Raw genomic sequence first — 27,407 nt, 5'->3', positions numbered from 1 at the left:
CCCAGTCTCTTCACTCTATTTTCAGACAAGAAGCTGCACGAGCCGGCCTGAGCGTGCGAGGATCCCTGTGGACTGTAGCTCAGCCACCCTGAGTCCCCCGGGGACTGTCACCTCAGCAGTAGCCAGCACTGATGAACCCGGTCCCAGGCGGTGCGGCTGTAGTCGCATGAGCTCAGGCACCGCGAGCAGAGATGGAAAGTGACACCTTAGTCCTGAGGCTCTGTGCTGGGGAGAGCTGATGGTGGTGCAGATTGGACACCTGAGCCTGGAAGGTGGCCTGGTGCCGCAGCTGTCGCACCGGGAGGTGGCAGGAACAGAAACTGACAGCGTGGGTAGAGGTACTTGCACTCCTTCCCAGGCACTGTGGGGGGCCCATCCCAGCCACGATGGAGGCTGAGGCAGGGCAGGTAGGGGTGCAGAGCGCGAGGAACAGCCCCCTGGCTAGCCAGGCAGGGCCCGTGCTGGCTGCCACACAGTGATAGGAGCAGGGAGTGACAGGCGATGATTGAAATAAGCACTGGAACCCTCCCTAGCTGCAAACTTCTCCTGAACTTGAGTTCCCGACTCTCGTGGGGGTGGTAATGGCACCCCTTACCCTGCTGAGAGCCTTTGGGGCACCAGCATACAGGAAGGACCTGGTGCCTGGCATGCCTTCTCATGTGGGTTGGCTGAGTTGAAGAGAAGCAATTTACACCTGGCTGCTGTGAGGGGCAGGTGAATTACATACGGGAGAAAAAAATACATGGTGCCAAGCGTACAGCAAGCTCTGTCAGTAATTGGTATCATTATTAGGAACAGACCAGCTACATAATTTGCAGAGTTCAATGCAAAGGGAAATGTGGGCTCTCACAGGTAACTGATTAAAAGCTCCAAAACTGTGGGGCCAGTGAGGCTGGCATAGTAGGTAAAGGGTTTGCCACCAATTGGATCCCCAGGATACATATGGTAGAAAGAAAGCCCTGACCCCTACAAGTTGTTCTCTGCCTCTATATATATGCACTGTGGCAGGTGCACACACACACACACACACACACACACACACACACAATTTTTTAAATGTAAAGTAATAATAATAATAATAATAATAACTGCAAGACAATGGCTACAGAGCCATGACTGAGAGCAGGGTCTGTCTGGGCATACATATCTGCAGAGTCCACGGCTGGCTTTGGTGAGAAGACAAGATACCCAGGTTCTTTTTTTTTTTCCTTTTTGGTTTTTGAAGACAGGGTTTCTCTGTGTAGCCATGGATGTCCTGGAATTCACTCTGTTGATCAGGCTGGCCTCGAACTCACAGAGATCCACCTGCCTCTGCCTTCCAAGTGCTGGGATTAAAGGCGTGCGCCACCACTGCCCTGCTGATACCCAGGTTCATTTACTGGGCTTTTCTGGGCTAAGTTAAGGATTCCCCAGCTCTGTCTCCTGGTCTCCAGATTATTCCAGTAAAATTTTGTGTGTAGTAAGAGCCTCTGGCCTTCCCTTCCCTCTCAATAGTCTACCCCAAATCCATCACTCGGCATGAAGGAGCAGACTCCCTGAGGTTAAGGCACATGACCCTGCTGCATGAGCTTCCCCCAGAGAGAGATGAGCAAACAGCTACTCACCCCAGATAGGTCGCCAACGACTGATCAAAGTAACGACCCAAGGGTGAACTTATTAGGGTTACTTGTATGAATGTGGGTGACACTCCCCGAACAGTCACATCACTGAAAAGTCTCATCAGCACAAAGTAAGCCATGCCTTTCCATAACCTCTGTATCACTTCCTGAGCCCACTAGACCACATGCAACTCAGACAGAATTACCTGCAGCAGGTGGGAGGCTCAGGATGGCTTAGCTGTGATCTCAAGTGGGTGGGGTCTAATGACTCCCCAGCTCTTCTGTGAGGAATGTCTGGGGGCCCAATCTTTTCTTTTTTGTGTGTGTGTGTGCATGTGTGGCATGTGTGTCAGTGCAGGCACGTGTACGCTGTGACATGCGGAGGGCAGAGGACATCTCTCAGGTGTTGGCTCACTCCTTCCATTGTAGTAGCTGGGACTCGAACTCAAATCGTTAGACTTGTGTGGCAAACGCCTGTCTTCACTGAGTATTTATCTCACCAGACCCTTTAGACCTTATTTTCTGAGACTGGGTCTCCCACTGGAGCTCACTGACTGCCTAGGCTTGCCAGTAAGCTCTGGGGATCTTCCTGTCTCTCCGCCTCTGAGGGCTGTGGTTCCAGATGTGTGCTGCCACACCTGGCTTTTTATATGACTGCTGGGGACCCAAACTCAGGAACTTGTGCTCATGCAGAAAGTGCTTTACCCTCTGAGCCGGCTCCCCAGTCTCAACAGAGCCAATCCCAAAAGTCTCTTGTGAGCAGTCATGGCTGCTTTGACGAGTATGCTCAGGGGACAGTGTTCCACAACAGAGCTTGTGAAATCATCCTATGCCCATCCCAAGAGGGCAAGCCCAACGGGACATAGGACCCTGTCATAGGGCACTACGATGTCCCAGAACTGCCTTAGACAGGACAGGGACTCCTGTGGTAGCAGAGGGTGTGCAGTGGAGGAAAGGGTGGGAAGGACAGCGTACACGTGTTAGCCTGGGCTGTCCCTGGGGGTGGGTATGGGGGTGGTTCTGTTCTCTTGGTGTCTCTGTGTTTTCTCCAAAGGCAGGAATTGCTTTTGTAATAGCAGGCAAAACCCATAAACAAGCCTCTATTCAAGAAAAAGCACTGCTCTCATAGGAACCAGGGCAGATAGTCCCCTGACGCAAAATACGTTCAAGAAGGAGAAAATAAAAGCCATGAAAATGATTAGATAAGAATAACTCATCTACCCTAATCCTTCGTAGCTCACCCCCTCCATGAAAGCCTGGTGTGAGAGGCTAGGATTGAGTTCTACTGGGCTGTTGGGCTGTGTGTGTGTGTGTGTGTGTGTGTGTGTGTGTGTGTGTGTACTTAAGTGTGACGGTGTCTGTGAGTGACTGAGTGTGGGAGGTGGGGGACAGTTGGTCTTTTCAGGAGCTGGTTCCAAAGTGTCTTCTGTGATGCTGAGTGGCAGGATGACCCAGAAAGAGCATAGGCTTTAAAACAGGACAGAATGGTATCAGAATCCCAACCCCACTAAACCTGTCCCAGTGCTTCCCCAAGCCGCTGCTCCCTGGTGTATAGGAGAGAGAACTCAGCATGTAAATTGCGGGATTATGTTCTGACAATGAAAGAAAACCAACTGGTCCCCAGTGCCCAGTTCATATTCAACTAGTAGAGACCCCTCCATCCCCTCCCTGACACATCGTAACGTTACACTGAACTTTGACATCTTCAGAGGCTGGACCTCACCGTGACCTGTAACCTGACTCTGTAAATAGGAGGGAGGACTGAGGCACCCTGGGGAGGCCGGGGTCTGGAGTCCCTGGTCCAAACCTGTCACCATCTAGTGCTGTGCTCCAAGACAGCTGGGAGTCAAGCCCTTGATAGGACTCTGGAAGGAGTCATTTGGTGGAGCGTGGAGACCCCTAGTGGTCTTATCAGAGACTGCACTGCTACGCCTGAAACCTCCACCTTCCCTTGGAGGCTCTGCAAGCGTCTTGAACAAGTTCTGGACGTATGGGTGGCACCGTATATGCAGATGGGAGAGGATTATCAGTACTAGGAATCTATTGCCAGATGCATCAGAATCCGGGCCCCTCTTTTTCTACTTCTTGCCCCTATGAACATTCATATTGAAAAGGGGCTTGGGCAAGACACACTTCCAGGCCTGTGGGAATGATGTTCTACAGGGCACCTATGGAATGTGCAGGAATCTGAACATTCATATGATTTTCAAAGACCTAACTGGGCCAATAAATTGAGGCCGCCTTCCCTTCCTCCTCTGTCGACATGATGAAAATCCCTAGACTCATGGTCACACAGGCAGGTGCTTGTGGTGTGCAAGCTACTGGGAGAAACCCTTTGTGTATGGCATCTCTTTCCATTCCCCACAGAGCAGAGACCAAGACCTGTGCTTAGCGAGCAGCCCACGCTCCAGGTGTGGCTGTCTGGAACACCTGTCGAGTGTAGAATGGAGATTTGAACCCAGGACCCCTGGGCTCCAGAGCCCAAGCTCTTGTTCATGAATCAATATGTCTGCCTAACAGGGACTCACAAAGCATAGTTAGCTTTTAGTAACGCTGGGTCTCAGAGTCCTCCTTGGCCAAGCTATATAGTCTGCTTTGTTCCTTGTTTGGTCACTCTGCTTCAGAGGCCCCTGAGAGTGCTGGTTCCCAGGCCAGGCTGGACTTTGGACATATTATCTGGGTTCTCTGTATCCGGGCTTTCAAAAGGCTTCCTAGGTTATTCTAATGAGGATCGGAACTCAGAATGAACACATGTGCCTCAGAACAAGCAGACGGCACTGGTCTGCTCAGTGGAAAAAGTGGTGTATGTCTGTAATCTCAGTACTTGGGAGACGGAGGCAGGAGGAGCCATAGTTCAAGACCAGCCTTGGCTAAACGAGAGCCTGTCTCAAAAACTGCCTTTCCAAAGCTTGTGTGGCCCCCAGCAAGGTCTTTCCAACTACCTCATAACTGAAATACACACCTTTAATGTGTACAACTGGAGGCAGCTCAGCAAAACTCCAAGGCTTTGCAAATGTTACTAGCAATGGACAAATGTTCTCTTCCCCTCCCCACCCCAAGAAGCCCTGTACCCATTAGCAGGAGCTCCCCACTTCCCACCTTCTCCTAGCCCCATGTCTGTTAGCAGGTACTCCCCACTTCCCACCCACCCCTAGCAGGTGCTCCCCAATTCCCACCACCCCCTAGCCCTACTTCCTGTGTCTACGGACTTGTGTCTATGGAACCATAAAAGATGTGGCCTTTGAAAAATTGTATTTGTGGGGCTGAGGAGATGGCTCAATGATTAGGAGCACTTTGTGCTGCAAAGAACCCAAGTTCGGTTCCCAGCACTAATGTCAGCTGGCTACTGCCTGTAACTCCAGCTTCAGGGAACCAGATACCTTCTCTGGCTTCTTTGGGAACCAGCACACACGTGTGGTATATACTCACACAGACAATACACATACACTAAGATAAATCACGTGTGTGTCTGTATGACAGAGTGAGGGGAAGAGAGAGAGAGAGAGCATGCTACAGCACGTATGTGAAGCTCAGAGGACAACTTTGTGAAGTCAGTTCTCTCCTTCCAAATTTACGTGGGTTCTGAGGATTGAACTTAGGTCCCCAGACACATAGTAAGCATTTGGGAGTCACTTGCTTAGTGACTCGCCCTCCCTGCCTGGTTTTTTTACTCCTTAGATGGTAAGCCTCTTAACCCATACAGATCTGCCCTGGTAGCTTAAGCTTGGAGCGGCTAGTGAGAGGGCCATATTACTTTAATCAGATAATCAGATTATTCTCCTCCTTGGCATCTGGCAGAGATCAGAGTATTAGGCAAAGGGAAATGAAGGCATAAAGCGCCCATCCCACTGGGCAGATATTTAACAAGTGCCTGCTATACATTGGCCAAAGGCCCAAGCTCTGCAATGCAGAGCCCCTGGGGCTTCCTCAGCACAGTGAAGCCTTATTCACCTGCTCTCCCGCCCTGTCCTCGTAGCTCGAATCTATCAACACGAAGTGCCATGTTGAGCATTGCACATGGAATCTCAAACTTGACCCTGACGACAGCAGGTACAGGAAGTGCCTTATTAGTTTGACAGGTGCCGTAAGAGGTGAGTTTGTCGGCTCACATATGGAAGGTTGGTAAACTTCAATGGTGGTGTGATGAAGGCTCCCCTGTCTCTCTGCTTTCCTCTGCATCCCATGGCTTCCTTGGTGGCTATGAAGTGGCCACCAGGGGCACCAGGCAGAATGCTTCCTTATTCTTGTTCAGCAAATGAGAGATGGTGCTTTCCAGGGTAAGCTTTCAACAATGAGGATGCTGTCACCCAAACCATAAACAGGTCTCGTCTTAGACTTCGTTAGCCCAGATCGACTTAGACCTACCCATCCGCTGATCAGTGGTCCTCCACTCTGACTGATAGAACATCAAAATCACTCTGTGAGTTTTGGAGAAAATAAAAAATACTGACACTGAGGGCCATGTTAAGGACCATCTCCCTACTAAGTTAGGACTCTGGGGTGACCCCAGGCACCAGGGTTTTAAGAAAGCATCCTAAGTATGTCTAGCACATAAGGCTTTGGGGTTAGAAGCTGGGCACCATTTCTAAAGGAGGTCATTGCCCTGGGATGAGGACCCTGGCCAGAATAAATGCAGACAATCATCAGAAAACATCATACCCATGGCCTCTTGCTAGACCCACTGCCCAGGGTATACAAGTAATTAATAACTTTTAAAATCCTGTAATTTTCTTGTGAATAGCATAATTATATTGCTTGGCAATTTGCGTGTGTGCTAAGAGCATTAATTTGCTAAATGTAAACATCTAAATCTATGCCGCAATTATTGTAAACTGTGTTAGCATGCTTTGATTTTTAATATCCAAGGAGCTTCTCCCATTATAAGGTGTCCAGGAGCTGGGAATGTGGCTCAGTCAACAAAACACTTACATTGCAAGCACAAGGGCCTGAATTTGACCTCTAGAAGCTACATGTTTGAAAAAAAAAAAAAGCAGACAGGAATGGTGGCACAAAGCATTTTCTTAGTGCTTATGAAGCAGAAGCAGGTATATCTCTGGGCTCACTGACCGGCCAGACTAGCCTACTCGGTGAGTTCCAGGACACCGAGAGACACTGCCAAAAACCAAGGTAGATAGTACTTGAGGAATGACATCTGAGGTTGTCACACACACACACACACACACACACACACACACACACACACACGAAGGGTTCTAAGACTTCTTCAACCAGAGATTCCATGCCTGATGTTCAGCCACAGACTGAGCTGTACAGCCCTAAACACATCCCTACTGGGGAAGTTTTCAGGCTTGATCCCAAGTTCTCCATTGCCCTGGAGTGCCATTGCACCTACTCCCTTGGCCGTGGCTTTGTAGTAGGTTAGAAGTGCCCTCAGCCCCTGACTATGACCTTATTATGCAGTTTGTACTGAGCAGTGAGCTAAGAGGTGGAAAGAGGCTAAGCAGGCCCCATATTACTGCTGCCCATCAGCCTGAGCTGGGATGGTTCATCGTATGGGTGCACTGGACTGGACTAAGGGATGCCCGGATAACTGACAGACACCGTTGGTGGGTGTGCCTGGAAGGGCGCCTCTGGAAAAGACAAGCACCGAACTCTCCAGGTGACCATCTTTAGTAGTTACTTGTCTCCTTGACAAAACACCAAACAAAAGCAACTTAAGAAGGGAGGGCTTAGTCTGGCTCACGGTTTGAGGGTGCAGACCATCATGGGGGAGAAGTCGTGGGGTGGGAAGTGTGAAGGGGCTACTCACATTGCATCTGGAGTTAGGACACAGAGGCAGGGATGCTGGTGTTCAGTTCACAGTCACCCTTCTACTCAGTCCAGGCCCCCAGCCACCCGCATTCAGGGTGTGTCTTCCCACCTAATGTCCCTGATCTGGAAACTCCCTCACAGACATGCTCAGAGGCCTGTCTCCATGGTGACTCCAAGTCAACTGATAACCACGACTGACCATCATGCCCCCCCCCAGTAGGGATGGGTAGCAGCCAGTACCCCGAGGGCCTAGACTGAAGGAAAGGGGAGGAAGGGTGAGCGCTCTCTTCAGCCAGGCTGACACTGTCCTGCTCTTGGGTATCCGTACTCCTGATTCTCGTCCCTCTGCTCGCAGACTAGAGCTTCTCTGGAGCAGCAGCTTGCAGGGGACACATTGTGGGGCTCTTTGGCCTCCAGAGTCACGTGACCAGTCTCCACAGTATGTTTGTGTGTGTACGGGTGCACACTACTGACTGATACAGGGCCGCAGGGAGAGACGGACGGGACATTGTGCTGTGCCTGATGCCGTGGCGACCTGAGAAGCTTCTGGATGCATCTGGAAGGGGGGTTCAGAGTGGCTAACTAAGGGGATGCCCGCTTCAGATGTGAGTGGTACTACATGATAGGCTGGAAAGGATGAAGAGGAAAGCTCCTGCCTCGGGCGGGCGTTCTCTTTCTGTCTCCTAGAGGTGAACAGCGGCTTCTTCCTCACTCCCCCACAGCTGTATTGTTCTTTCTTCCGGCAATCCCAAAACAGTAAATCCGGCCAGCGATGGGCCAAAAAATAAACTTCCATCCTTTCAGGCATTTTTCCACAATAATGAAAAATTGATCAACACTTCTGCTTCCTGGAGCAGAGCCACAAAGTCAAACGAGACTATGCGGTAGAGGGTGAGAATACCGGATGGTTGTTTTGAATCACTTAGCTTTGGGATGTTGGTTACACAGCATCATTGCAGCATTAGCTGCCTAATACACATTCTTAGAGTAGGCTGGAGGTAGACATTCAGCCTGAAAGATTTCTGACCTCAGGGGAAGTCAGAGACCTAGCCCAAGGGCAAAGAGTAACTGAACAGAGAGGCTTTCCCTGTTGGTGCCCAGGGCTCACATCTAGCATTTTGAGGGTGTGGCCAATATTTCAAAGTTAAGCAACCTAGCTCCATCTCATCTTCTATGTGGCCTTGGATAGGGCCTCAGTTTCCTCATCTGGAGAAGGGGACACTAATAACAATGGCTGCCTATGCTGTGCGGATTAAAATTCTCTATATAAGCAGCACAGAACAGGGTGTAACCATCAGAGAAGCAGGAGGCATTCCATCACATAATTCTCTTAATAAACCAGCCAGGGTTTCATCATCCTTCTTTTAAGATTTATTTATTAATTTAATGTATGAGTGCTCTATTTGCACGTACACCTTTATGCCAGAAGAGGGCATCAGATCCCACATTAGATGGTTGTGAGGTACCATGTGGTTACTGGAAACTAAACCCAGGTCCTCTGGAAAGCAGCCAGCGCTCTTAACCCTGAGCCATCTCTCCAGCCCTAGATCCTATCATTCTTAGGAACTGAAGTAACGTGAGATCTACTGACCAATATTCTGTCTCCACTACTGTGGTGGATTGAATGAGAAAGGTCCTTCACGGTCTTGGGCATTTGGACACTTGATCCCCAGTTGGTGGCACTGTTTGGGAGGCATAGGAGGTGCAGCCTTGTTGGGGGGGGACCACAGCATCACCAGGGATGCCTTGCAAGTTAAAATCCTGTCAACATGTCCAGTTTACTCTGTGTTTTCGGTTTTGTCCCCGCCACCAGGTCTGCACTCCGTTGCTGGGTTTCCACTGTGCCATCGTGGAGTCTGATTTCTCTGGCACCATATTCCTAATAAACTCTTCTATAGATTGACTTGTCACTGTGTTTTGTCACAGCAGTAGAAAAGGAACTAATACAAATACTCACTTTTATTATTGTGTGTATGTGTGTGCGTGTGCGCATGTGCATATATAGGCACGCATGTGCTCATGTGACCTCTGTGTAGCAGTCAGAGGACAACCTCAGCTATAGTTCCTCAAGTACCACTCAACAATTTTTTGTTTGTTTGTTTGAGCCAGGATCTCTCACTAGCCCCGGACTCACCAATCAGGTTTGTCTGTGTGGCCATCCAGCCCTGGAGACCTTCCTGTCTCTACCTCCCCAGTGTTGGGATTACAAGTAAGCGTTGTTGGCCCGGCGGTGGAGGCACACATCTTTAATCACAGTACTTGGAAGTCAGAGGCAGGAGAATCTCTGTGAATTCAAGATCAGGCTGGTCTACAAGAGCTAGTTCCAGGACAGCCAGGACTGTTACACAGAGAAACCCTGTCTTGAAAAACAAAAACAAAAAAACAGACAAGTAAGCATTGCTATGCCTGGCCTTTTTAAAAATAAGTCCTGGGATTTGAACTTGGGTCCATACACTTTACTGACTGAACCATCTCTCCGTGTTTTACTCACACAGACAACCACAGGGTAGCTGAATGTAGGAATAGCATGGTCGGGTGGAAGCAGGCTAAACTGTGAGCAGAGTTCTTTAGCTAGTGCCCCTTTGTGTAATGTGGCTTTGAACTGGGCTGAGGACTGGTTGGTCCATGGGGACCTCCCTGAGATTGGTCGGGTGGAGAAGGAGCAAGTTCCCTAGGTTGGCGTATGTGTCCTGGAATGGCCTTCTAGACTCTGAGACTCGGTTTACTCCAAAGGGAAACTAGGATGCTGCTGGGAAGTGGGGTCAGAGCCTCCTGCCCAGGGTCTTCTGCTGCCTGTAACAAGGCCCCTTCTTCCCAGAGGGAACCTGAACTCTGCTAAGCTGGCAGAGCCTGGGGGCCCTGACATCTGTGTCCACAACCCCATGCCAGTACAAAACCGGTCTCTAACATGCAAGGATAGGTGCAGGGCTTTCTTTGGATAGCAGTGAGCCTGTGGCCTGACCTACAGGCTAGGCTCAGAGGGCCCCAAAGCTGTATGCTCAGGGGCCTCTGCTGATAAAGAAGGTTGGCAGAGCCCTGAGGAAGGCTCAAGGGAAGCAGAGAATGTTCCGACTCTGGTCACTCTGCTCTGAGAGTCTGTCTCCTTGAAATGAGACTCATATTCTCATGCGTCTTGGACCTGTAGATGTTCCCTATAGTGTTGGAGTGGGGAGAAAAAAACCCTTGCTAAACTGCAAGGATTCACGGGCCCAGAGGTGGCTCTTGGGTCCTCAGTTCCTGTGCTGAAAAACCCAGGCAAGAAGCCCGAGGAGCCTCACAACTGGGACAAGCCTCTACCCAGTCCTGCGTGACACTGTCTCTCTAACTCTGCCTCACCCAGGAATGTGACGTGTGCGTGGGAGATACCACCAATCCCGTGTGTCTATGTGTGTGTGTGTGTTTAGTTTATGGGGTTATTTGTCCCCCAGTACTAGGGATGGATGCCTCACCTTAGTACCCTATCACTAAGCTACATTCACAGATCTCTTTTTTTTTCCATTTTATTTATAGACAGGGGCTTGTTTAGTTTCTCAGGCCAGTCTTGAACCTGTGCCCCTCTTGCTCAGCCTCCCAGGTAGCCAGAATAACATCCTTATGCCTGTATCTGAAACTAAAATGTTTCCTTACAGGCTGACATTTTGAGTGATCAGGCTGTAGAGCCCTTAGGAAGTGGGGCCTGGCTGACAGAATTGAGCTACTAGGGGTGGCCTTTGAAAATTGCACCCCTCCCTCCATTTCCCATCTAGCTCTCTCTATTTCCTGGTCTGTCCCATGTCAACCATCATGGTCAGGCACTCTGGGTGCCACAAACCTGCTGTGCCTCGAGATAAACTGGACCCTCCAAAACCACGAGCCCAAATCAACCTCTCTTCCCTTAAATTGTGTCAGATTTGTTGTCATAGTGACGCATGTGCCAGCTCGAGCCTGAAAATGTAGGAGACAAGGAGTGAGATGAACGGAACGACAGGGCACCACAAAGAGAAGTCAGTACCAAAGCGAGACTGCATTAACTTCATTTCCCGTCACTGATTACAATGCTCTAACAAAGCGACTTCCGTGAGCACAGGTTTGTCTTGGCTCGTGGTTCCAAGTACAGTTCTCCATGGTGGAGAAACCAAGGCAGGAAGAATGATCCTGCCACAGCAAAAGGGGTCTTCCCACATCAGTTAACATAATCACAGCAGCCCCTCACAGGCAAGTCCAGACGCCCTTTTTCCAGGTGATTCCAGAGTCTATGACCCAGCTGGCTCAGTCCTTCCAGATCTCTATAACCTAGGGACCGGAGAAGCTGACACTTGAGGGCACTTAGCTGGAGGCCTAGTGATGCCAAGAGGGCCCATATGCCTAGCAATTGGCGTGAGGGATATTCAGGGACTGGGAGGCCTTGAACATGGCCTGTGGCATGGAAAGTTGCAGAAGAGGCTTAGAGACATGCCTCAGCAGTTAAGAGGGCTTCAGTGTTTCTGTTCCCAGCACCACACCAGCTGTCTCACAACTGTCTGCAAGTCCAGTTTCAGGGGCTTTTTGTAGCCTCCAGGACCTATCTGGCCTGGGGGCGGGGATTCTGTCTGGCCTAGGGGAATCTGTCTGGCCTCCAGGGAATCTGTCTGGCCTCCATGGCATCTGAGCACATGTGACTCTCATATGTGAAGACATGAACACACAAACGCATAAAAGTTTTTTAAATCAAACAAATAGTTTTTTAAAGAAGAACGATATTGTCGCGTTGGCAGGAAGAGGCTGAAGCTGTTACTGACAGCAGACAGTGGATCTCATGTTGATTAAAACCCTCACATTCATAAAAAGAGGCCAGACAATAAGATGTTTACAGTGAGACTCACCAGGGACACAGAATGACAGCTTTGTTTCCTCATTTTTTTGATCTTCTCCATGTTTAACTTCCAGGATAACAAAAGTTAGTTAATTGTATTTTGAAACAAGGTCTCAAATACTTAGACTCAAGCAATCCTGTCTTGGCCTCCTGCATAGCTGACACTCGGACTTTGTTACCATGCCAGGTTCTTGGTTTTATTTTTTGTTACAGGAGACGGAACCCATGGCCTATTATATTCGAGACAAATGTTCTGCCACTGAGTGACAGCCCCAGCCCTTAAAAGGTTATTTTATTTATCAGTTGGAGGTATAACTTGATTGGCAAGAACACTCACCTAATATACCCAAAGCCCTGGGTTTGATTTCCAGCTCTGCTGGGATAAACTACCTGGCCTCGGGCAAGGGATTGCTTCTTGAGACTTCAGTTAACACTACACCCCATGCTATTGCTTTTTGTGGTGTTGGTGGGAATCGAACATAGGGCTTTGGACTTGCTAAGCAAGAGTTCTACCTCTGAGCTATATCACCAGTCTGTTAATGTCCCCATTATAAATGATGTTGAGTGCAGGCCCTGATTCCAGGGCTCACTGGAAGCCCTGTGAGCTAATAGCAGGTCCCGGTGCCCAGTGACTAAGAAGAATGAACGTCATTTTTACTGACCCTTCTCTATGTACATAACTGACTGAGGGTGGTATGAAGAATGGGAGGAGGTCACAGCCCAGCTTCCAAACCCCTCACAGAACAGGTACTTGTCCTGTCAGCTTGCTTTGCAGATCCCATGTCAGGGAAGGTCTCAGTCGCCAGAGAGCCCCAGTTAGCTCCGGTCTGATGCCATTTTCCTGAGCCCACTCTCCAGATCTTCCGATCCCTTTCCCAGCTCTCAGAAGTTGGCCCCTGTGCTCTGCTTTCTGTGGCCGTCACCGCACATGTGGCTTGAATGAGCATCAACAATGGTGCTGAATGAGCGCCGGGCGGCTCCTCTGGGAGATCTGCAAGGACGTCTTTTTGGTCACAATAGCTGTGTGCATCTGTGTGTGCATGAGTATGACCTGTTTATATATAAACACGAAGCAATCTTTCATGCTTCTTATATACACAATGAATTTTCTGAGAACAAGACTATTGTGTATGGGGGAGAAGATTGTCCTTTGTTTTGTTTGGCATCTTTCCAGGACTTGGTGCCTAATCCATGTCACTGGCAACAGGGCGGCTCGTGGTGTCTGAGTCAGCCTCACAGCCACCTGTGCCCACTGTCTTAGTGGCTGCGGTGGCCGTCACGGTCACATCTCTAGGAGCAAACGGGGGGGGGGATGAAATCCCTGCTATAGTCAGTTTGCACCCTGCATCCTGAAATTTATAGTATTTTATTATGGATTACTTCTCATTTTTCCTTCATAGTACAGTTAGGACAGAACATTGATTTTACCCCCCACTTGTTTAAAAGCATACGGGTACACAGGTTAGATTATTTATGAATTTCATTTCCCCTCAGTAAAGAGGGCATTAGGAAATATTTGTCATCCACATTGGAGCCAGGCATGACCAGCCTGCAATCCACCAGTCAAGGGCCCACATTTGTGTAATTCGGGAGACCCACATCTGAGCTGGTCTGGGCATCAGCCATCAGTTGCTGAGGTGAAATGCCCAATCACTCACGTGCCTCTGGGGTGTGGAGTCTGCCTCCATTGCTGTTCTGTTAAATGGAGCCTTCCCCCTCTCCTCTGAGGAATGGTCTGGATTTGCAACTCCATGACTGGTCTCCTTGTAGCCTCCTGTCAATCAGTGTCTTTTCCAGACGTTACCGAGCCTGGGAAAAAGCACATGCTTGGCTTGACCAGCCTGTTCCCTTCTATGCTGCCGCCCAGCCTCCTTGCCTTGGTCCCAAGGCCTCTTCTCTGGTTCTCATCCTCCTCACCTCCACGTGGCTGTATCCATAACTTCCAGTTCTGTTCTGACCTCTGTAAGACACTTCTAGAAAACTGCTCCTGTCCAGGTCTGGAATTGGCCAGAGAAAAGCAGCTGCTGGGAAAGAGGAGCCAGATGTTACATCTGAGAGGTCCCACAAGAACTCCTTCCAACCCAAGACTGACCCAACTGGGAGGTGGAGGGTAAGTTATTTCCCTACCTCTGTGATTTTGTACCCCAGCCAAGTGGACTTTGGGTGTCCCCATCCTTAAACCTAACATTCATCTATGAAATTACCCAGTCTCTGGCTCAGTGGGAATACCATAGGTTGCCGTCAGACAGATCAGTAGACACTTTACACAAAGACCGGGCCCAGCATGCCCAGAAGCTCCTCCCACAGATGGCTATCAACTAAGTCACTTCTCTGCAGAGGCGGACTGGGCATCCCTGGGTCCCAGTGGATCCTGGGAGTGAGGGCAGAGAGGCTGACCTTGCACTGGTGCCCAGCTTAGTATTAATGTTCTCTCCTCCTATGTATGTCCCAGAATTGAACTTGGGAAATCAGCTTTGGTGGCAAGAGCCCTTAACCCCCTGAGCCATCTCACCAGCCCACTAGTGGAATTTTGATGCATTCCTTGGCTCTGAAAACAGCTGTGCGGCGGTGGCACATGCCTTTAATCCCAGCACTCAGGAGGCAGAAGCAGGCGGATCTCTCTGAGTTCGAGACCAGCCTAGCTCTACAAGAGCTAGATCCAGGGCAGGCTCCAAAGCTACAGAGAAACCCTGTCTGAAGCCCTCCCCCCAAGAAAAGAAAAAAAAAGAAAAGAAAAGAAAAGAAAAGACAGACAGAAAGAAACAAAGAAAGAAAGAAAGAAAATAAGAAAGAAAGAAAGAAAGAAAGAAAGAAAGAAAGAAAGAAAGAAAGAAAGATAGATTGATTGATTTGACTGCAAGTTCTGGAATGCTTTTTAGGGAATGGATGGTATTAATCACTAGGGCACACGCATACACTTGAGAGCCTTTGTGATGTAGAAGCCAAATGCTCTCCAGTGAGGCTGCCTATGAGGCACAGGTGGGAAGTAGAAAACACACAAGAGGGACAATTGATGCCTCAGCCCCACAATTCCCCCAGGTTCCAGGTCATCCCAATGAGGAGAATCTGGGTCCCCACTGCAGTCCTGATGCCACTAACTCCTTGATGGTGCAGGATCTGAAGACAGACTTTGACTAAATCAAGCTGCAGTTTGGACAGGGTTTGAATGTGTCCCCTGTGGAGTCCTCACTTATTAGAAGATGGAAACAATCTGACCATGTGTCCAAAGATGTGGCCCCTGGGAGATGAGAGTTAGATGAGTTCATTAGGTGATGACCCATGATCAAATCCTACTGGCTTTATAAGAAAGAGAGAGAAGAACTCTCTCTCTCTCTCTCTCTCTCTCTCTCTCTCTCTCTCTCTCTCTCTCTCTTCTCTCTCTCTCTCTCCTCTCCTCTCCTCTCCCTTCTGATCATAAGAAGTTCTGTGTCATCCAGGATGCCGCAGCAAGAAGGCCATTGCCTGATGTGGGATTCCCCTCTGTATGCTGTGAATATGTTTTATTCTCATTGGCTAATAAAGAAGCTACTTTGGCCTATGACAGGGTAGAATAAAGCCAGGCGGGAAATGCAAACAGAGATATATAGAGAAAGTAGGCAGAGTCAGATGATCTTGGTTGAACTTTCAGAACTGTGAGTCAAAGTAAGTCTGCCCCCTGGCTAGCTGGCTTCCTCTCTTTCTTTTTTAAAAGTCTATGTGTCTGAGTGTTTTGCCTGCACGTAGTATGAGCATCACGTGCATGCAGTGCCCAAGGAGGCCAGAAACCTGTATTGGATCCCCTGGAAGTGGAATACGCACTGCTGTGAACTGCCGTGTGAATGTTAGGACCTGAACCTGGATCCTCTGCAAGAGCAGAAAGTATGCTATGTCTCTAGCCCTAAGTCACCTTCCCTCATAACTTCCCCAATCTATAGTTCTGTGTGATTTACAATAGAAACAGACTGACATGGGAGGCCTTGGTGCCACTCATGAACAAGTCACTCCCCAGGCTCTATAGGCAGTGAGCACCCTCAGGAGAAGTGAACTCTTCAATCCGTCGAGAAGTGCCTTCAGGTTGGGCAGGGACAATCAGCTGTGACCAGTTTCAGTGGATGGGTAAATGAGCAGGCTAGGGCCATATCCCCCAAAAGGTGCCTGCAAATTTGGCTAAGACTGAAAAGATTTCTGGCAAGTATATGAAGAGACCAGAATTGTCTTATGTAATTGGTGGGAGTAAAATGAGAAAATGGCTTTGAAAATTAGGGCACATGGATCACAATACACCTCAAATATCTACCCCTAGGAATATACTTAACAAAATGAATACATATCTGAAGAAAAAGATGAAGAGGAAGAAGAGGAGAAGGGAAGGGGGAAGCAAAGGGGCAAGAAGGGGGGAAGAGAAAGAATGAGGGGGAGGAAGAGGAAAAAGAAGAGAAAGGAGGAAGAAGGAAGGAGAAGGTGAAGAGAGAGGAGGAAAAGAAAGAAGTGGAGAAGGGGAGGGAGAAGAAGGGGAGCAGGAAAAGGGGATAGAGGAGGAGGTGGAGGAGGAGAAAGGAAGAGACCATCATGAGATAGAAACCAGTTTCCCCTAGTCAGCAAGGGCAGGGCCCTGATGAGCCAGGTTGTCCTGGTTCCGCTTCCCTTAGGGGACAAATAACTCTCTGGCTAGGTTGGGCCGAGGGCACATGTGCAGTGCATGTGGATTCCTTACTGGCTCAGTCTGAGATTTCCTAAAAAAGAAAAAAGAAAGAAAGACCAATCTCAGTAAAGATGATCTCAGTCTCACCCACTTTCCGCCATAAGATGTATAAAACCCTGCCAGGCAGTGCAACCTGGTGGTTCCTCCCTCGGAGCCCCGCCCACTCGCCGAAGATGTTTCTCACTTTCCCTCATAAGACCACGTTCACTCTGTTCACTTCTCATCCGTGTTTCCTTAATCTTCTGCGGCAGGAGACAGTGAACTCGGAAGCCACTGGCTAGGGTGGCTTTGGTTGCCGCTGGTTGTCCAGCAACCTAGCTCCCTGAGTTAAGTAGCCATTCGGTATCAGACACTTGGGTATCGATCGGTGAGGTCTGCTATCTTTGGTGGTTTGAGCTCACCATCCATGAGGGGCTGATCTCCTGAGGGACAGGTGTCAGAGGTCTGAGACTGGCCCCAAGGCATCCTGGAGACTCCATGGTCTGAGACACCCCACCAGACACCTGCTTTCTGTGCCATGGGGTTCAAAGGTGTGCTCGCTTTCCCTCTTAACTCTGATCCCAAAAGACAGGAAAGCCCCGTGGAAGGCTCCAGGCCTGTTGGGACCCATTCCAAAGTCATTGTTCTTCGTGTTACCTGAAAAGTCACCTCTGGCTGCCACGTCAGCGGGGATGGATGACAGTTCAAGGTCTGGTCCTAGTGGTCATGAGAGAGCTTCCAAACCCAGGGCAAGGCAATGATGGGCTACTTGCCATGCACCAAGGACCATGCCGAGATACCACACTGACACTCAGAGCTGATATTGGTAAAGCCACTTTCCAGACTGAGAAATGGGGTTCTAAGAGGGTCCCCAACAGGGGGAAAGACTTTGGAGCTGGATTCTCTTGACTCTGAACTGCTGTTGGAGTTGTGCCTGCCTGGGGTCATTCTTTTCTTAGGTATAAGAGGAGGCAGAAAAGAGGGGCAAAGTCTGTGATTATTGGTTTGGCTCTTTGCTCCCGCACCAAACATGGCAAGGGCTGGTTACCCAGAAGTCAGCTTGGTAGAGGAGGCTGATAGCTGCTGGAGTAACTTCCTGCATCTCCTTCCTCTTTGCAAGCCAACCCTTTCCCAGAAAGGAAACTCTGAGATGAGAAACAGGAAAGGGGTCCTGGTGGAGAGAGCTCATCTTGAATGGCTCTGAGCAGGGCACTGGGGAAGGGGCACACATAGTGCACTGAGTGAAAGGAACCCTGGAGTGGGGGTCAGCTTTCAGTTTGGGTCCTGAGTCCGCCTCCACCATGCGGTGCAGCCTAAGGTACCTTTCCCTCTCTGTGCCTCAGCTCCCTTAACTGTACGACGTAGGAATTGATGCTCATATTAAGCTTATCAGGGCTCATCCACAGATTACACAAATGTTAACTGATCCGCTCCTTCAGTCACCAACCAAGCACTGGGGACAGAGCACAAGTTAGGACTGGCCCTGGCTCCTGGAGTGGAGTCTGGGCCATGAAGACTGCTCTGGGGGAGAAGTTGCCCCCAGTCCACAGACCCTAGCCAGTATGAGATTGGTTCAAAGAGTAAAGAACAAACCTACACTCACCTGGGCATTACCCAGGAGCCCTCAAACATGTTCCTGTTCTCCTTGTGCTCCAGGCATCAGCTTTTGGGGGCGCTCTCACCCCCATTTCCTGATGAACCTGAGGAAAAGGCATAAAGTGTCCTTCTCGAAATCCAGCCGGAAGGGTAGATGACACTGGAGATAAATTTGTAAACAGGCGACCCAGCCAGAGGCTGGAATCTGTGCAGAGGCCAAGGGGGAAGGAGGCCAAACAGGTCAGAGGTGGCTTGTTTGTCCAGGGACAGACAGGCTGGATTCTGGACAGCGTGGGGCTCTGGAAAGGTAACAGAACAGAGGTTAAACCCAGCCTACATGTCAAGCCCTACAGTAACCCCAGATGAAATGAAGATGCCTGGTTAAATGGGAGCTTCATATGTACCACAAATAATATTTTAGTATAAATATATCTTGGCAGTCTTTGGACTATACTGATATTTTAAACAATTGTTTGCTGTCAACTGATATTTGTTTGCTGTCAAGCTGAGATTCAACTGATTTTTTTTTAAAGAAACAGAATCTTAGGTAGCTCAGCCTTTGTTTGGTTTAAACGTTTCATGTAGTGGTGGATGGCCTTGAGCTCCTGGCTTTCTTGTCTTCAGTTTCCAATTCTACATCACTGCCATGTTTTCAGAGTGGCTAAAATAGACACCCTGACCACCTCAAATGTACACTGAGTTCCAAAACAAGAGTTCCACATTTGAATCCCAGCTCCCATTCCAACAGGTTGGCCTTACCAACTCACTGACTGGCTCTCCTATGTACGATCTCCTCCCTAAGTGTGGAGTAACTGTTTGCACGTCAGTGCACAAGAGCCACAGAGCCCTGGGCTGTGCCGAGCTGACCTATGGGAACACTGGTTTCTCTCATAAAAAAAGACCACCTTTCAGCCTGAGTTAAATTACATGGGTAGATGGCTGTGTGTGTGTGTGTGTGTGTGTGTGTGTGTGTGTGCGCATGTGCATGTATGTATGCTTGGCCATGCACACCCTCAAGTGGATGGCAAAGGACAACTTTCAAGAATCAATTCTTAGGCTGGAAGAGTTGGCTCAGTGGTTAAGAGCATTGGCTACTCTTCTAGAGGACCTGAGTTCAATTCCCAGCACTCACATGACAGCTTACAACTGTCTGCAACTGACACCCTCATACATGCAGGCTATGTACACCAATGTACAGAAAAGAAGAAAGGGAGGAAGGAAGGAAGGAAGGAAGGAAGGAAGGAAGGAAGGAAGGAAGGAAGGAAGAGAAAATCATTTTTTTTTCTTCCACCATGTAGACCACAGCTTAAACTCAGGCTTGGTGGGAAGTACACCTTACCCACTGAGCCATCCCACGAGCCCATGTGGATGGTTTTCAAACCCTGGGTGATGAAAAGGAAATCTGAGGCTAGCCCCTGGACTATGGTGGCTCCCAGGATGTGTTTGTGGGTCCAATTTGTGCTGTGACTCATGCTTTTTACGAAAGGAAGGTGCCTTGCCAAATTACTTTCACTTTGTGTATTTCTTTATATAGTACTGAGAAAACTTGTTTCTAATAATGTAATTGAATTTTGTTTCTCATAGTTCCGAATGCAGCAAAGTCTGAGCTCAAGAGTCCGCAGGTTCAGAGTCTGGAAAGGCTGGTCTCTGATTTCAAGTCTGAGATGAAGAGTCAGTGATTCTGGAAAGGCTGGCCTCTGACTTCAAGTCTGAGATGAAGAGTCAGTGATCCTGGAAAGGCTGGCCTCTGATTTCAAGTCTGAGATCAAGAGTAAGTGATCCTGGAAAGGCTGGCCTCTGATTTCAAGTCTGAGATGAAGAGTCAGTGATTCTGGAAAGGCTGGCCTCTGATTTCAAGTCTGAGATCAATCAGTCATTGTTGTCATGTTTGAGACAAAACACCTTACCAAAGCAATTCCCCGAAGGCAGGTTCGTCTTGGCTCACGGTTTCAGGGGAGGTAGTCCATTATGGTTGTAAGGCATGGCAATGGGAACATGAGGGACATGGTCACCCTGCATCCGCTGTCAAGAAAGAGAGAGATGAGATCTGATTTTAGTTCACTGTGGTGGTTGGATGGGGATGACTCCCATAGGCTCATATATTTGAAGACTTGGTCCCCACTTAGTGAAACTGTTTGGGAAGGGTTAGGAAGTGTGGCCTTGTTGGAGGAGGTGTGTCATTGGAAGTGGTGTTTGCGCTCCAAAAGCCCACACACCATCCCCAGTTAGCTCTCTCCCGGATGGTTGTTTTCTCTATATGTAAAGTCTCAGCTAGCGCACCATGAAGCTCCAGCCCCATGCCTGCCTCTTGCTATACTTCCTGCCGTGGCAGTCATGAATCCACTACACTCTGGAATCGTGAGCCCCAAGCTAAACGCTTTCTTTCATGAGTTGCCCTGCAATGTACCTAAGACAGAAGTTGGTACCAGGCACTCGGACTGTCACTGTGACCCTCCTGACTACGCATGTTTTGGAGGAATGTAGACTAGACACTTTGGAATTTTGAAATAGAAAAGTGGTTGAATACTGTAAGTGGGGCTTAATGGGCCATGGTAGTAGGAGTTCAGAAGATAGTGCTGCAGACAGTGTGGACTACGGGTGCCTAGTTCAGGGGTTTGCAGGAGGGGAACAAGCTTAGCAACTGGGTAAGAGATCATTCTCGTGGTATTTTTGGAAAGCATAGTGCTATTTTTTTTTTACCTTGGCCTAAGACTCTGCCTGAGGCTAAACTGAAAATGTTTGGACCAATTTCACGGACAGAGGTGATTCTACGACAGCCTAGTACTGACTGTGTCGTGTGATAATTGGGAATCACTCTTAACGCAGACCTACAAGGAAAAAGAGCATGCAGGGCAAAGAGAAATCTAAAATGTACAATCTGAAGAGAAAAAGAACACAAGGAAATTTCCTGTTGGAGCCTTGGTTTGTGCTCAAAGAGACAAGAGAAAAAATGGAATAAAGGGAATGGTGCCTTCGGGTCAAGACACCACTCAGCTAATCCTGAATCTCTGAAAGGAAAAAGCCTCAGGGATTTCGTCTGTCTCAAAGCAACTGCACTGGAAATCTTATGCAAATGCAAGTCAAGGAGGCAGCCAGGTTTCAGCCCAAGCAGCCTGCAGAATTCGGCAGTTTGGGCACTGTGGTTCTGGCTTTAGGATCTTGGAGGATACAGGAGGAAAGGAATCTTCCTCTGCAGTAAAGGAAAACCACTGAGGCTAAGTTTGTGGCAGAGGAGAATCTGCATGGAGGCCTTGGGATAGCATTGTGAAAAGCTGTGAAGGTGGAGCCTGGATTGTTTAGAGACCCCAGGCTGTTAGAGACGCCAGAGCCAAGGAATACCTGCCAAGGAGAGCAGCACACAGGGAGTGGAGTCAGGGAGTGGAGTCCGTCCAAGAGAAAAGTGTGCTGCAGGGAACATAGCTGGAGGCCAGAGCCGTCTAAGCCTTTGACACCAGATTTAGAGATACAGGATTAGGAGCTTGCTCTGCTGGGTTTTAGTCTTGTTTTGGTCCAGTATTTCCTCACTACTATGATAGGATGCAAGATAAATCTTGGCAGATGTGTGGGAGACAGACAGAGCTTTATTGGAGAAAGGGAAGGGATGGAGGGGAGAGATAAAGGGAACACAGAGCTTCATGGGAAGAGAGAGAGAAAAGGAGAGAGACAGAGATGCAGAGAGAGGAAGAAGAGGAAGGAGTAGGTGGAATTCTATTTGCCGTTTAAAGGGACAGGGCAAGGCCACACAGTAGGCCAGGGTACGGCCTGCCATGCACACAGGGGTGACACACTCTGCCAGGTCCCCAAGGTGCGGGGCTAGGTGTGCGTGGATGCTAACACTCACTATGCCCTAGTCCTTCCTTTTGGAATAGTAATGGATATTCTGTGCCATTGTATGCTGGAACTATGTAATTCATTTTTAAAAATTTTATAGGTTGTCATAATTAAGAGATTGCCTTGAGTCTCAGAAGAGACTTGGACTTTTATACTCCATTTAGACTGTGAAAGCCGATGGGGACTTTTGAGGTTGGACTACGTGTGTTTTCATTATGCTATGACTACAAGCCTATGAGAACCAGGGAGTGGAATGTGATGGTTTGGATGAGAATGGCCCCACAGAAGCCTTCCACATCTCTTATCCTCAGTTACGAGTCAACAGTCATCAGTGCCACTGCAAAAGAAGTTTCCTTGCCCAGAGCAACCAGTGGCAGGCAACATGGATCGTGGACATCCACATGGTTTCTGGCAGCAGCACAGACCCTGGACGTCAACATGGCTTCTGGTTGCAGCATGGATCACAACCATCAACATGGTCTGTGGCGGATCATGGGTACCAACACGGCCTCCAGTGGCAGCATGAACCACGAAAGTCTCTTGGAGGAGACCCAATCCAGAAAATGAATCATTCATCTCAGACATCTTGTTGCTCACAGTCAGGGTGATCGTGCAGCTGAGCAGCAGCGTCTGGAGCAGGACCTTTGAGAGCTTCAGGCTGCTGTACACTGTAGTAGGAGGCCATTTGTTGGTTCCTGGCTGCTCAGCCCCAATAACCACATAGAAACTGTATTAACTAAATCACTGCTTGGCCCATTAGCTCTAGCTTCTTATTGGCTAACTCTTCTATCTTAATTTAACCCATTTCTATTAATCTGTGTATCACCACAAGGCTGTGGCTTACCGGGTAAAGTTCCAGCGTCTATCTCTGGTGGGGATACATGGCTTCTCTCTGACTGACTCTGCCTCCTTTCTCCCAGCAGAGTCCCCCCCCCCCCCGCCCCGCCTAGCTAAGTTCCGCCTTGCTATAGGCCAAAACAGTTTCTTTATTCATTAACCAATAAAAGTAACACACAGACAGAAGGACCTCCCACACCAGTACACCACCTTGCCTGTAGCATTGAGCACCCCACTGATGTCCCAGGCATGACCATTGTGTTTGCGACCCAGGCATACTGCTATTACCCTCTTAAGTCCCCAGCAGGGGAAGAAAAGTCATGCTGCTCCCTGGCTGAGTGGTGGTACTGACTCAGCAGGCTGCTACAGGTTGAGGTAGGCCAGTGGTGGTCCAAGTCTCTCAGAGGCCCAAGGACTGGCCTTACTTGACAATGACCTTCTCCTTTGTCTGCAACAGCCACACTCCCATACCTGTTGCCACCGTGTCCCTCAGGCCCCACATCTTAATACTATCATCTTGGGGGTTAAAGTCCAACATAGGAATTTTGCTGGAACGAAAACTTTTAAAGCATAGCAGGTCTATTAAGTGGAAAAAAAACCTTATTAATTATCAGGAGCAGACTACATTAGCAAGTTATGTATATGCATCTAATGAAAATTGGATAGCAATGAAAAAGAATAAACTACTTCTACAGGGACCCAAAGAGATCGTTTGGCCATGCTGTGCCAGCCTGAAGGTCTGTTTGCATCTCCGGCATCCACATAAACAGTCAAGCTTGGGGGATGCCTATAATTCCAGTTCTGAGGAAGATGAGACTAGCAGATGGTGGGTACTCACTGGCCAGTCAGATGAGTCAAATGGGTGAGTTCTGGGATAAGTTAAAGACACTGTCTCAAAAGTAAGGTGGAGCCGTGAATGGCGGTGTCCATCTTTAATCCCAGCACCCAGGAAGCAGAAGCAGGCATTATCCATGTAGTGAGGTTCAGGCCAACCAAGACTGTACGGTGAGACCCTATCTAAAAATAAAGAAATGTGGGTGAGAGATTGAGAAAGGTATCTGACTTTAGTATTTGGACTTCACACACCATACACATACAAATGCAAAACTATTGATCTATGTGAAAACCAATTCATGGGTGTACGGCGTAGAAATAAAATTTGAGCAAAATTAACCAAATATGGAACTATAATGTATTAGTCAGGGTTCTCCAGAGGAATACACACACACATACACACGTAAAGGGGGGCAGTATTAGGTTGTCTTATAGGCTGTGGTCCAGCTAGTATAACAATGGCTATCCACCAATGGAAGGTGCAAGAATCCAGTAGTTGTTCAGTCCACAAGGTTAGATATCTCAGATGGTCTTCAGTATACACAGAATCCCAAAGATGTAGGGTCTAATGCCAGTGTAGGAATGGACTTGCTAGCAAGAACAAGAGCGAGCAGGCAAAGAGAATAAGCTTCCTTCTTCTTTGTACTTTGTAGGCTGCAAGTAGAAGGTTGGGCCCAGATTAAAGGCCCACCACAGAAGATCCAGAACAGAAGTAGCTCTTCCTACTTCAAATGATTTGAGTAAGAAAAAAAAATCTCTTGCCAAGTGGTGGTGGCTCATGCCTCTAATACCAGAACTCGGGAGGCAGAGGCAGGTGAATCTCTGAGTTTGAGGCTAGCCTGGTCTACAGAGTGAGCTCCAGGTCAGCCGAGGCTGCACAGAGAAATCCTGTCTCCAAAAATAAACAAACAAACCAACCAACAAATGAAAGAAAGAAAGAAGGGAGGAAGAAAGAAAGATTCCTCAAAACAAAACAAAATAAAAACCTGGGCAGTGGCGGTGCACACCTTTAATCCCAGCACTAAAGGTAGAAGGATGCAGAGGAAGGTGGATCTTTGAGTTTGAGCCCAGCCTGGTCTACATAGCAAGTTCCTGGACAGCCGGGTCTACACAGAGAATCCTTATCTCATAAAACCAAAAAGACTCTGTTTTCCCTGGCATGCCACTGAAGATCCCATTGTCATCATAGGCCACCACTCCACCTGGTGTTACCCATGTTGTAAGAACAAGCGTATTAAAGTCTTCTTGAGACATCCCTGATGCCAAGATCTGCATCTTTGATTTAGGACGGAAGAAGGCAGAAGTTGGTGAATTCCACTTTGTGGCCACTTGGTGTCAGATGAATATGAGCAATCTCTTCCAAAGCCCCGGAGGCTACCGGTATTTGTGCCAATAAACACATGGTAAAGGGTTGTGGCAAGGATGGCTTTCATATTCGAGGGAGGCTCCACTATTTTCATGTCATCCAAATCAACGATGTTGTCCTGTACTGGAGCTGACAGGCTCCAGAGAATATGTGCAGTGTCTTTGGTACGCTCCAGGGCATAATGGCCAGGGTTCGCATTGGCTAGGGCATCGTCTCCATCCACACCAGGCTGCAGAACTAGGAACACGATTGAGGCTCAAGTTCTGGCTGTCAGAGGATCCACATCTCAAAGACATGGCTTCACCAAGCTTAATGCAGATGAGTTTAAAGATGCTGGTTGCTGAGAAGTGGCTCATCTCTAACGGCTGTGGGGTCAAGTATATCCCAAATCGCAGTCCCCTGGACAAGTGGAGGGTTCTGCATTCCTGAGGGTTCCCCTGCACCCCGCCAAATCATGTTCAGTAGTAAATCTCACATCCAGTCTGAAAAAAGAAAAGAAAGACCAAAAGGAAAAAGAAAAAAAATCCCCTCATTGGTGTGCCCAGCCATTTGGGTTTTAGTTAATTCCAGATGTAGTCAAGTTGACAACCAACAACAGCCAACACAAATACCTACTATGTGATTGCATTAGTAGGAAGTTTACTGGCAGATAGAACCTATCTACAGAACAGAAGTCCAAATAATAGGTACTGATAGGGAGTCAGATTCAGATTGCAGAGGACACAAGGAGCTGGAAATGTTCTGAGTCTTCATAGATAGTGGGTAAGTAGTTGTGGTAGCAGGTGAGCTGAGGTAGTAGGTAAGTAGTTGTGGTAATTGGAGCACGAGACAGAAATCTCAAGGTCCAAATCAGGAGCAGAAGGAGAGAGAGCACGAGCAAGGAACTCAGGACCGCAAGGGGTGCACCCACATACTGAGACAATGGGGATGTTCTATTGGGAACTCACCAAGGCCAGCTGGCCTGGGTCTGAAAAAGCATGGGATAAAACCGGACTCACTGAACATAGCAGACAATGAGGACTACTGAGAACTCAAGAACAAGGGCAATGGGTTTTTGATCCTACTGTATGTACTGGCTTTGGGGGAGCCTAGGCAGTTTGGATGCTCACCTTACTAGACCTGGATGGAGGTGGGTGGTCCTTGGACTTCCCACAGGGCAGGGAACCCTGATTGCTCTTCGGGCTGACGAGGGAGGGGGACTTGATTGGGGGAAGGGGAGGGAAATGGGAGGCGGTGGCGGGGAGGAGGCAGAAATCTTTAATAAACAAATAAATAAATAAAAATAAAATACAATTGAAAAAAAATAATTGGTACAAAATCACCAAAAAAAAAGTAGTTGTGGTAGCAGGTGAGCTGAGGTAGTAGGTAAGTAGTTGTGGTAGTAGGTAAGTAGTTGTGGTAGCAGGAGAGCTGGGGTCGTAGGTAAGTAGTTGTGGTAGTAGGTAAGTAGTTGTGGTAGCAGGAGAGCTGGGGTCATAGGTAAGTTGTTGTGGTAGTAGGTAAGTAGTTGTGGTAGCAGGAGAGCTGAGGTAGTAGGTAAGTAGTTGTGGTAGTAGATAAGTAGTTGTGGTAGCAGGAGAGCTGGGGTCGTAGGTAAGTAGTTGTGGTAGTAGGTAAGTAGTTGTGGTAGCAGGAGAGCTGAGGTAGTAGGTAAGTAGTTGTGGTAGTAGGTAAGTAGTTGTGGTAGCAGGAGAGCTGGGGTCGTAGGTAAGTAGTTGTGGTAGTAGGTAAGTAGTTGTGGTAGTAGGTAAGTAGTTGTGGTAGCAGGAGAGCTGGGGTCGTAGGTAAGTACATACACAGACATTTGTCAAGGTACAGATTTTACTGGGTTTGAGTCATATCCAAGAAAAAAAATGGAGTTTATATTTTAAGAGCAATGGGAAGCCACAGCTGGGGTTTAAGCAGTGACTTGACATAATTTGTTGTTCATTTATAAAAGGTCACTCAGCTAGGTGAAAAATGGATGAGAGGTGAGGGAACCACCGCAGTTTCTCTAAGACAGTCAAAGGCACCGTGTTAGGCGATACTGCTAAAAATGGGCAGAAATGGATTTTTCAAGGATATTTAGAAGGGGACCAGAGA

General features: G+C 48.4%; 1 pseudogene; it reads left to right on the top strand.

The window, feature by feature from the left end:
• The first annotated feature begins 238 nt into the window (after positions 1 to 238).
• LOC142851377 (large ribosomal subunit protein uL16-like) lies at positions 239 to 25,754 on the top strand (annotated as a pseudogene).
• The last annotated feature ends 1,653 nt before the right edge of the window (positions 25,755 to 27,407 follow it).

This window comes from Microtus pennsylvanicus, chromosome 5, assembly GCF_037038515.1.
Source record: "Microtus pennsylvanicus isolate mMicPen1 chromosome 5, mMicPen1.hap1, whole genome shotgun sequence".
NCBI lineage: Eukaryota > Metazoa > Chordata > Mammalia > Rodentia > Cricetidae > Microtus > Microtus pennsylvanicus.
The sequence above is the reverse complement of the archived record's forward strand: the minus strand, read 5'-3'. Positions and strand labels throughout refer to the sequence as shown.